The following is a 10,657-nucleotide window of genomic DNA, read 5'->3' as shown; positions in this document are numbered from 1 at the left end:
CACAGAGGCTTCGTGACTCAAGAAAAAAAAACAAAAAAAAACAACAACAATGTTGTACTGAAGTGAACTCTCTCTTTATTACTTTTCTCCGTGCTTCACCCCCTCCCTCGATCCTTCTCGCTCTTGTTCTATCCAAACCATAGAGCTGGCGAGGGTTTCCAAAACAACAGCTGGATCTAAGTCATCCAGGGCAGGGTGGGAGTGGAGTCAGATAAGGATAAATGGGTAAATAGAGAATATATAATGGACAGGCACAGTCTGACCTTACATATATTTGATATGTGAACATGAGGTGGACATTTCTGCAGCAGTGAACAAATCCGGTCATATACACAGCCAGCTCTGTTCTCTTTAGCTGCTTTTTTGCTGCTCAATAAACATTTATTATTATTATTATTAATGTTCAAAACAGATGTGCTGCTTAAAATTTTTGTCAAAACCATAATACATTTCAGGATTTTGATCAATTTAGTGCATTCTTGCAGAAATAAAGTATTAAAGGGATAGTTCACCCAAAAATGAAAATTTGATGTTTATCTGCTTACCCCCACGGCATCCAAGATGTAGGTGACTTTGTTTCTTCAGTAGAACACATATGATGATTTTTAACTCCAGCCGTTGCAGTCTATCAGTCGTATAATGCATGGCAATGGTAACAAAGTCTATGAGAGTAAAAAAAACATGCACAGACAAATCCAAATTAAACCCTGCGGCTCGTGACGACACATTGATGTCCTAAGACACGAAACGATCGGTTTGTGCCAGAAACCGAACAGTATTTATATCATGTCCAACTGTCTTTGGGCGTGCGCACGGCATCTGGTGCGTGAGTTGTGTACGCGCTCTGGCGTAGTTTACGTTAATGGGTAGTAGAAAGTAAACTTTTTGTCTAGTGTCCATCTGTTTGGTAATGAACGTTGGCTTGTAATATTGTATAGGGTACATTTATGCAGATAAGAAATTAAACTAGTAAAATCATCCGTAGCCATAGTTACAGTATAGTGCAACACAACTGTACTGAAGAAAGTGTAAAAATTATGCTCCCAAAGTCACCAGGATTCAGATTCTGTTGTGCTGTTCTTGCAGAAAAAAAATCTCACAGGGGACCATACCCCTGGACCCCGCTTGAAAATAAGGGTCAGTTTCTGTACTTGAAGCGAAGCCTGTGCCCCAGTGCTGATGAAAGGCTATAACACCCCTGGGAGAGAGAAGCACATCTCCTCTGTTTTCACCCTAAAAGAAAGGTATTGCAGCATGCATTTCTGGGCCTTTTAGCTACATCTACAGTATCTGTCCAGGCTCTCGTCATGCTCATCCAAATGAAAATTATCACCTTATCCGATTCTATTAAAATCATAAACAAAATAAAATTATTATGTAGGTGTTGCCGCAAACAGCCTGCTTATTAATTATAGTGTACTAATGCAGTGTTTTTTGCTGAGTGTGAATCACATGAGGCTCAATAGAACAACAAACCATGAGGAAATACTCTGTTGTCATTGAAAAGCGACACTGGTGTTTTTGCTTTGTCCCCATGCACTCTTTTTTTCTGTCTCTTCCTCGTAGTTGTTTGTCTTCATTTGTACAGGACAAGCACACTGTGTAATTCTCATAGGGAAGAAAAGTCACAAATGAAGCACTTTAATCTTGGTTGTTTCTCCTTGAGAGCAACGAGATTAAATCAAGAGTAAATAGAAACTTTTGAAGTCATTTCGCTTCTCAGATATTTCTCCTGTGAAAAAGATTACACTGATCTTGCGCATTTCAGAAGGGACCTTAGCAGTGTCGCAAACTGGGTTTAAATCTGCCCAACCTAAAGAAAGACCAATCACACAGGAGATCTCTTTAGTATCTCAGTTGTTTCTCATAAACGGCCATGAGCATACCTACCTAACAATAAGCTAGATCACAAATGAGCTCTCTTTAACATATACAATCTTGAGGCCATATGGAGAGCAAATTGAGACTTTTGAAACTCTGGCGTTTTTCTTGACAAAACACCAGGCTCAGAAGAGATGTTAACAAGGTCTCAATGTACTCAGCTTTGTCAACCTATAGAAAAGCTGGATCATAAATTAGATCTTTAATATCTTAATCGTTACTCATAGACAGCCTTGAGACTAAATGGAGAGAAAATTGAGACTTTTGAGATATTTCAGATGTTTCTCTTGACAAAACACACAGTAACTTCTAGAGCTCCAGAAGAGAACTTTACTCAGAATGTATAAATCGTCGCCTTGGAATTATAAGGTTCTATCTGACATTTTTTGTCAATTTAGTTATTCACATATACTTATTCTGTGACAACTTACTTACATTATGTGATGTTTTTTAAGTTCTGTACATTTTGGGACTTTTTATTTAGAAAACAGAAAGGTTCTATCTACAAAGTCAAACTCTAACTTGGTTCTATAAGGTTCTATCTGTGAGCCAATCAGCACTTCGAATGCACACAAGAGGACCAATCATGATACACTTTCTTCGTCATGTCGCTGGACTGCTCCGTGACAGCAGGAAAGATTAAATGTTAAATATTTTAAATGTAAAATATTTGAATAATATATAGTCAGTGAAACATTTTTCACTGTTTATTATCCCTTAAACACATAGCCTACCTCGGTAGCGACCCAATACCCTCCCCTCATTCATTTTTTTAAAGTTACGTATCAACCTTCCTAATATTATTCAATCTATTCATTAAACAATCTAACAAGAAAAAAAAAAGAATGTCTGTTTTCTGATTATTTATTTATTTATTTTTAAATTTTTTGTAAAAAGTGTATAGGGTTGCAAGCGACCGGAGGTAGGCCTATGCAATAGTGTAAGTATATTTTGTTCTGCGCAACAATAATTAAATATCCGATGACTCAATAAATGCAATTTACCTTTATTCCTCAGAGTGTCACTGTTTCATAGACAATGACGATGTGATGTTTCACTCATAATTACCGCAGGCATAAAATAAAAAATATCATTGGCAAAAATTTAACTAACTGGCTTTACTGCAAAGCAATTACTGTATGCAATGAAATATAAGTGTCACAGTCATTTGATGGTGGATGTGGTGAATAGCATTCAAAATGTTGTTTTTGAAGATGTTGAAAACGATATGGTTGAAATCGCGAATATGAGCCAGATGCTTAATATAATGGGGAAATGCGCTCTGACGATGACAGTGATTGTAAAATCATCTGTTCAAATTGAACCCTTCCAAGTTTAAAAAGGTAATGGAATATGCTTCATTTTATTCTTTTGTAATTGTTATTAAAATATCAGGAGAGTTTTACGCTATTGCAGCAGTTAGAGATCCATCTGTGTTATAGGTCCGGATTGATATAGACCCGATATGTAATGATTGGTGAAACATTCATGCAATTAAGGGTTAAACTTTTTGAAACAACTTTGCTAAAGCACTGTGTTTTCTTGCAGTTTAAAGTCTTAAAATGTCTTAAATTTTACATTACTAAGCCTTGAAGGTCAAATAGTCAACTATTTAATTGATGGGGTCTTAATTACAACAATAAACGTTTTCATGTTATCTCTGCCAAAGTGATCTCTAAAGAGACAGATCCCACTTTCTGTGGAATAAAGTCCTGGTCCTGCAATCATGTGTTTTGAACTTCCAACCTTGTAAGCATGTAATAATTATGACAACATAAAGCACTGACAAATAAGCCTGATGTAAACATGAATATGAAAGTCAGTAACAAATGACACAAACTAAAGTAGATTGCAGAAATATAAAAACAAATCTGTTGCTTTACCACATTACTTTAGGTAATTCAAAGTCACTGTAATAAACATGTAAACATGTGGACCGCACTAAACACTGTCTGTTAACTGTAGACCAGTGGTTCTCAAACATTTTTGGTCGCACCCCCCTTTAAACCTATACAAATCGAATCCCCATTCCACCTCAGACTACCAAATAATTTCATTAAACATTATGAAAAATTCATGCTTTTTTTATTTAAAAAACCTACAGGGAAAAAACCCCCCACCTCCATCACTTGAAACATAGTGAATAGCATAGAGAGATTAACTGTTATTATTCTCTCTCTGTTATTTATTTATTTTTTGTGGGTTTCATGCTGTCCGCTAAGGCATAGGACACATACAGGCTTTCCTCCTCACCAACGACATTAAACACCGTGTCTACACCGGACGCGAGCGGTTGCAGTGATGCGATGACTACACAGATTAGCGATTGGCTCTCTTACTCAGAAGGTGGGGCTTCTTTGATAGAGCGGCCATATTGAGCATTGCATTTCTCCTCATTCAAAACTATACGAGTGACATACGAGTCTTTGGTATTCTATCCACCTTATTCCTACGCCCCATGACGCTTTGCGCGAATTGTGGGTGTAACTTCTGTTAAGCTGTAAACAATCAGTGGAAGGCTTGCTCTATGAACTCAATAATGCATTTTTTTTTAACTGAGTACAATGAGATGACAATATGCTACTCACCCTTCAACCTTATGATCTGAAATGATTCATTTCAGTTTTTTCGAATGGAAGTTCCGCCCATAAAACGCAGTAGGCTCGTCAGGAATAAGGCAGATAGTCTTTGATGGTGACTTTCCGTTATAAAGAGCTGAAACAATGTTAATACTTAAATCAAATGGTTAGTCAAATTAATGGTTGGTCAAATGAATTTTTCAGATACTCTAATTCTTTAGGGAGAAATGTGGGAGAGGGACATTCTTGGAAGGCCTGATAAGTCAGTGTGAGGTTCAGCACCACAACAATCAGCAAACCACCAGTGTGACGTTTTAAATTCAGTGCTGATCCCTATCCAACCCGTGTCAGGTTGCTGAACAGGCGGAGAGGAGGTGTTTCATTGGTGTTTGTGTCCTGCAGTAAAGTTCCCCAATGCTTATCAGGTGAGTGACATGTGTTGTTCCTCTCACAGCCTCACAAAGCTCCTTCGGCTCGGTTATCAGAGAGACCAAGCCCACTGCCATTTGAGAGGGTGAGTCAGCTCCCTGCAGCCTGGATCAGTTTCTGAGTCCTTCTGTCTCTTTATATCCCTGCTGTACCCCAGAAGCACATGCTTGAGAAACATGCACACAAGCACCTGTACTTCTTTTTGTCTGTCCTCCACCCTGCTAATGGAGAGTTGACACCAGAGATGACCCACCCTCATGCTTTCTGTGAGAAACAAAAGCCGGCCTAACCTTAGGGATGCACTCATAACCGTTAGGTAACATTAGTTGGTTATTTAAGTGTGTGTTTACCACTGTACACTGCCTACTCACTGGAGCGGTGAGTCTAGTGAAGATTGATATCAGTGCTTCTACTCTTTTTAAATCTTTCTTTAAGCAAGAACAAACATGTTTTTCATTGGTGAGAGCACAGTGTTTTTGTGAAAAGGTTCAAACCAAGTTGTGGTTTGGATAGATGACAGGCGCTCTTTAGGATAAACATGAGTCAATTTGATGGTGATGGTTTGAAGCATTGGCTGCATTCGCCTCCTCTATCTGTCTTTTTCTTCTCTCTTTTTCACTTTAACCTAATGATAATCCTGCCTAAAAGACCAGGATGCACTTTCAGGCTAGTTTATGCTGGTTGTTATAGGTTTTTACAAGCTTGGCCATGTTGTTCCCCAGCAAAAAAAGTTGAAGCTGGTTGACCAAGGATGTTGTAGTGGTTAATGAGACAGTTTACCCCAAAATGAAAATTATGTCATTACTCATCCTCACATCCTTCCAAACCTGTATGACTTTATTTCAAAAAGAGATGTTTTGATGAGGGTGCTGGTCACTCTTTTCCATGCAGTTATAATGAATTGAGCTTTTAAGCTTAAAAAAAGATGGAAAATCAACATAACAGCATCTCAAATGTCTTGATTATGATTATGATTATGACCATGATTATGATACTTTCATTGGTGCTTTTGTGTCATTTTAAAAGCTTGGAAGTCCTCATTCAATGCAATTGCACAAAAAGTACACTTTAGCATACTTTAAAATTACTATAGAAATAATGTACTTTATAATAATATACTTTATTGTGCTTTATGACCCAGTTAATTACATCTTTATATGTAATTTCATTGAAATATGGATAAAAAGTCCTGCCAAATCTACTGACAAGCAATTATGGTAAACTAAAATAGGCTTTGTCATTTCTATTGAAACAGGTATGTCACGTTAAAATATATTTGTAATTTGTAATAATGAAGTTGCAATTTAGTACATTTAAAAATTAGTAACTTAGTAATACTGGATAACACTATAGATAACATTATAATCAAGTAGGCTACTTATTAACTTTACATATGCTTTAGTATGTTAACAAAATATTATTAAAACATAATGTTTAAAACGTTCTTTAATGTAAAACGTTTAATTTGATACTATTACAGAGTGCACTTTTTAAAAATGCAAATGTGAGCTTAGAAACAACCATGAAAGTTTAATTCATTAATATTATATTATCTGCAAATACTGTTTTCTTAAAAAATATACTTTTAAGATTTGAAGTACACCACAAGTGCACATTCCGTACAGTTAAGCACACTTCAATTTCACAAGCGCAGAAAAGACCAACTAATAGTCTATAATTTACAAAATACCTGTGTTACACGTAAGAAAGTAAGTCATACAGGCTTGGAACAACACAAGAGTGAGTAAATGATGACAGAAATTTCATTTTCAACTTTTTAAGCTTGTTGAGAAGACTGGAGACACCAGCACACCCGCAGCCCCCCAAACACAACATATGCTGGTGACAGGCTATGCTGGTCTTTTCATCAGGGAAGAGAAAGATGTTAACTGTTTCTGTCTCATGTGTGGCTGTGTTGTGTCATAACAGCTGCCAACCCAGAGTGTGTGTCTTCTAACATCCTCTGACTCACCAAACCTGTCAATTGTCCGCTAGGAAGAGATATTATACTCTGGAGTTCAGACTGGGCCATGGCATTGTACTCCCTTTGCTGTATTCAGCCAACCAGCCTGCCTTTCACAGTCCTGACTATGGAGACACTGTTCAAATAGCCTAGTAAGCAGCTGTTACAGGTAGCGCATAAAAAAAGACACGCAATGTGAGTAACCGAACACTGGCCTTGCTCAGTAAGTAAAGGTAAATGCTGACTCCAAAACTCCAGATTAATCTGATAAGGATAAAAGAGAACAGGGAGTTTAGGATTCGCTCAATCTGTCAAAGTGCGTGTGGGTCATAAAAGCAATACCGTGCCTTTGTTGGGACATGAGGGTATTGTGCTCAGTCTGTAGTACAAACACTGGCTCACAAACCAAAGGCCAAACAGTGAACAAGAAAGAGAAATAAGTGAGAGTAAGTAAGTTTTTGGAGTCTTCTGTCTCCGTTTCCACCTTGTTGACTTAACTCTCATCTTCCATTGATCCCTTTTTAAGTGCTTGTTCACTTGGACCGCAGGCTATTGATATCCTTAGGAGATAAAAGGGCTATTCACTTTTTCATCTTCTTCTTTTGTTTCTTTCTTCAAGGAAGAATTCACCTGGCATTTCAATTGATTCGACTGGTGTCCCAAAAGAAAAAAAAAAACTTTTAACAAGATGTTATTCTCACACAGCGTCTTGAGTCACTAACTCCATCTCCTAGCCTTCAAGCTAATGAGTCTCTGAGTGACATTTTGCTAATTTCTCTCCATGCACAGAAAAGTGTCTTTCAGTCATGTCTCGGTTTCTTTGACAACTGACATCTTTTCTAACTTGTTTTCATCTCTACACACTGTCAATTTTCAAATCAGCCGATAAAGTTTGACACCCATTGAAAGACGAGCAGTATTAGCGGGAATCGCTAGAGCGGACACTAGTATTGTTGCTTTCATTGAACCATAAAGTTTATTATTTTATTTCAAGTGTTTTGCATGCTGCATGTGAAGGTACAGTAGCCTGGAGGTTTGTTTAGGAGTTACTGAATCTTCCAAGGCAAATATTTGCCAAACACCTGACGGCGCGTTGCTGAGGTGATTTGTTAGCAAGTTTGGCTAATGATTTAATGATTTAGCCACACAAGAGCAGTGAGTCAAACCTGGAAACAGACTTTGTGCTGTTCAACTTATAATATAAACTTTCCTCGTCTTCTCAAACTGAAGTACTCCTCCACAACCATGGCTTACTTGAAGTCATAATATTTCATAAGAGTTGTCAGAAGCCTTTGCTTACATGACTCCCTGAAAGCATCTTTTTGTTGGCTTTGAAAAGCCTTGTGTCAGCAGTGTTCAAACTGTAGGTCTATATGATGTGTCCCTATATTAGTTTTCTTGTGTTTTATGTGCAAATCCACTTAAAAGTCCTCCTTTGAGACTGGACTGACCACTATACATCAACAAGTTACGCTTCATTAAAGGTTGGAATGTGGTTTAACTGTCTGTGTAGCACTAACTGTTTGGGGACACTGCAGTTTATTGTTTTTTGTAGGGTGCCACAAGTTTGATAAAATTTCCAAAGGATGCCGCGACTAAAAAAAGGTTGGGAAACACTGGTTTACAGTACATACAGCCAAGGCCAAGAAGCTTAAAATGCAAAAAATCTCATACCTAAAAGCTTGCTAATGTTTAACATACTGTAAACTGCAAAATTTAAAGTGATAGATCACCAAAATTGTGAAATGTCGCCATTTACTCACTCTCATGTTGTTCCAAACCCGTATGGCTTACTCTCTTCTGTAGAACAGAAAAGAAGATACTTTGAAGAATGTTCATGGTGGGCTTTCCGAATCTCAATAGAAAATCAAAATAAATCACAGTTTATCGTGGTACACTTTGTTTCAGACTTGTTTTGCCTCATGAAACTGTCAATGTTATATAAAAATCATGAAATAAATTCATTTAAATTACACAGTGTTTAGCTACTACGTTTGCACCAAATCATGTTGAAGGAGATGACAAACAAAAGCGAGACTACCTGCATGCGAAAAAATAAAATAAAAAGCTAGCTTGCCAGTGTGGGAGATTTTGTTTTGTTTTTTTGATGTAAAAAAATATTTTTTTTCTTCTTCTGTACAGTTAAACTCTCTCTTTGCCTGCTTTACACTAGTAGTGTTATCACTTACACTCCCATCAATAAGAACTGAATTAAAAAATTTTTTTTTTACCCATTTTTTATTAAGTTTCTTTAACTACTATGTACTTACATTTTAATTAATTATGTGATATAATGCACTTATGGTGTACATACATATTTTTACATTGTACTTAGTTAAAAATACCTTCCTGTAATTAAATCTGTAATTAATTTCTGTAGTAACATCTGTAATTACCCTACCCCTAGCCCACATTTAAACCATATCTGTCCCTAACATTAACTGTATCCCACATCAATAGCAGCAAAAGTGTTTTGCAATTCAACATGACCACAATAGGTACATTGTACCTAAGAATTATTTTAAATACAAAGTGGGATATTTTTATTTTATTTTATTTTATTCATACAAAAATAGTGACAAAAGATCACACACACACACACACACATGTCTGGTTTGCTATCCTTGTGGGGACTCTCCATAGGCGTAATGGTTTTTCTACTGTACAGACCGTATATTATATCGCCCTACACCAACCCTAACCCTAAACTTACCCCTCACAGGAAACTTTCTGCATTTTTAGATTTTCAAAAAACTTCATTCTGTATGATTTATAAGCTTTTGTACCCATGGGGACCACAATTTAGGTCCCCACCATGACATGAGTCCCCATGAGTCTGTGTGTATTCAGGTTTAAGTCCCCACCAGAATAGAAAAACAGGTACACACATACACACACACACACACACACACACCAAAAGGTTTTGTTTTGAAGAGTATAATACTCTATACATAATATTTTTGAAGAGTATATATAATATACCGTATAATCCGATTTTTTTCTAGGTAATTTGCTCAATATGTTATGGCCATGCAAGAAAAACAGGCCTGAAAACAAACCTGAATTTATCTGAGCTCCAGGGTTCGTAAGGTCATGAAAAACCTGGAAAAGTCATGGAATTCAGGTATTCAGGTACAGCAACTGTAATAAATATACATTACAAATATATTTACAAAAGTTATTCAGTCAAGAAAACCGAGTGAATTTTCTGTCTTTTGTTTGATTAATGTTATAGTGACTGCAGCAGAAATAGGCTACTTTTTGTTTTGAAGAGCCACTTTAAGTCAGTTAATTACATAATGTTCTCTCTCCTAAAACATAAACAAGTGTAAATGTCAGGAGCATCATATATGTGTAAAGGATTAAGGTCTGTGAAGTAATACATTAATTTAGTAATTTAGTCAGTCTGCTATAGTATTCCAACTATTACTACTGGTTGGATGCTTTTGTAAATATTTATGGTATACATAGCATTATGTTTCAACTATGTGTAATGGTAACATTTGTATATTTAGTACTAAGTTGTAACTTAGCTGGTTCAACTGGCCCCTGCTTACTATATGCCCCATTGTATGGAAAAGAGCAATGTGAACATTCTTCAGAATTTATCCTTTTATGTTCCAGAGGAAAAAGTCATCCAGTTTTTTTAACGACATGAGGGTGGGTAATGACAGACTTCTCATTTTGGATGAACTGTCCCTTTAACATACATACTACACACTACAAACTCCTTCTGAGCTGAATGTTCTGTTCCAACTGCAGTTACATGGACTGCGTCTGACCTGACCGGAGGACTACACCCCCC

General features: G+C 36.8%; 1 long non-coding RNA gene across 1 annotated transcript in view; it reads right to left on the bottom strand.

Moving 5' to 3' along the window:
• Positions 1 to 10,657, bottom strand: part of LOC107711318 (uncharacterized) — a 20,184-nt gene that overhangs the window by 1,407 nt on the left and 8,120 nt on the right. The window contains exon 2 of the long non-coding RNA XR_001636691.1: positions 7,438 to 7,445. This is a non-coding gene — a long non-coding RNA (uncharacterized LOC107711318). The remainder of the gene's footprint in view (positions 1 to 7,437; positions 7,446 to 10,657) is intronic.

This window comes from Sinocyclocheilus rhinocerous, unplaced genomic scaffold (genome assembly GCF_001515625.1).
Source record: "Sinocyclocheilus rhinocerous isolate Xijiao unplaced genomic scaffold, SAMN03320098_v1.1 scaffold86, whole genome shotgun sequence".
Taxonomy (NCBI): domain Eukaryota; kingdom Metazoa; phylum Chordata; class Actinopteri; order Cypriniformes; family Cyprinidae; genus Sinocyclocheilus; species Sinocyclocheilus rhinocerous.
The sequence above is the reverse complement of the archived record's forward strand: the minus strand, read 5'-3'. Positions and strand labels throughout refer to the sequence as shown.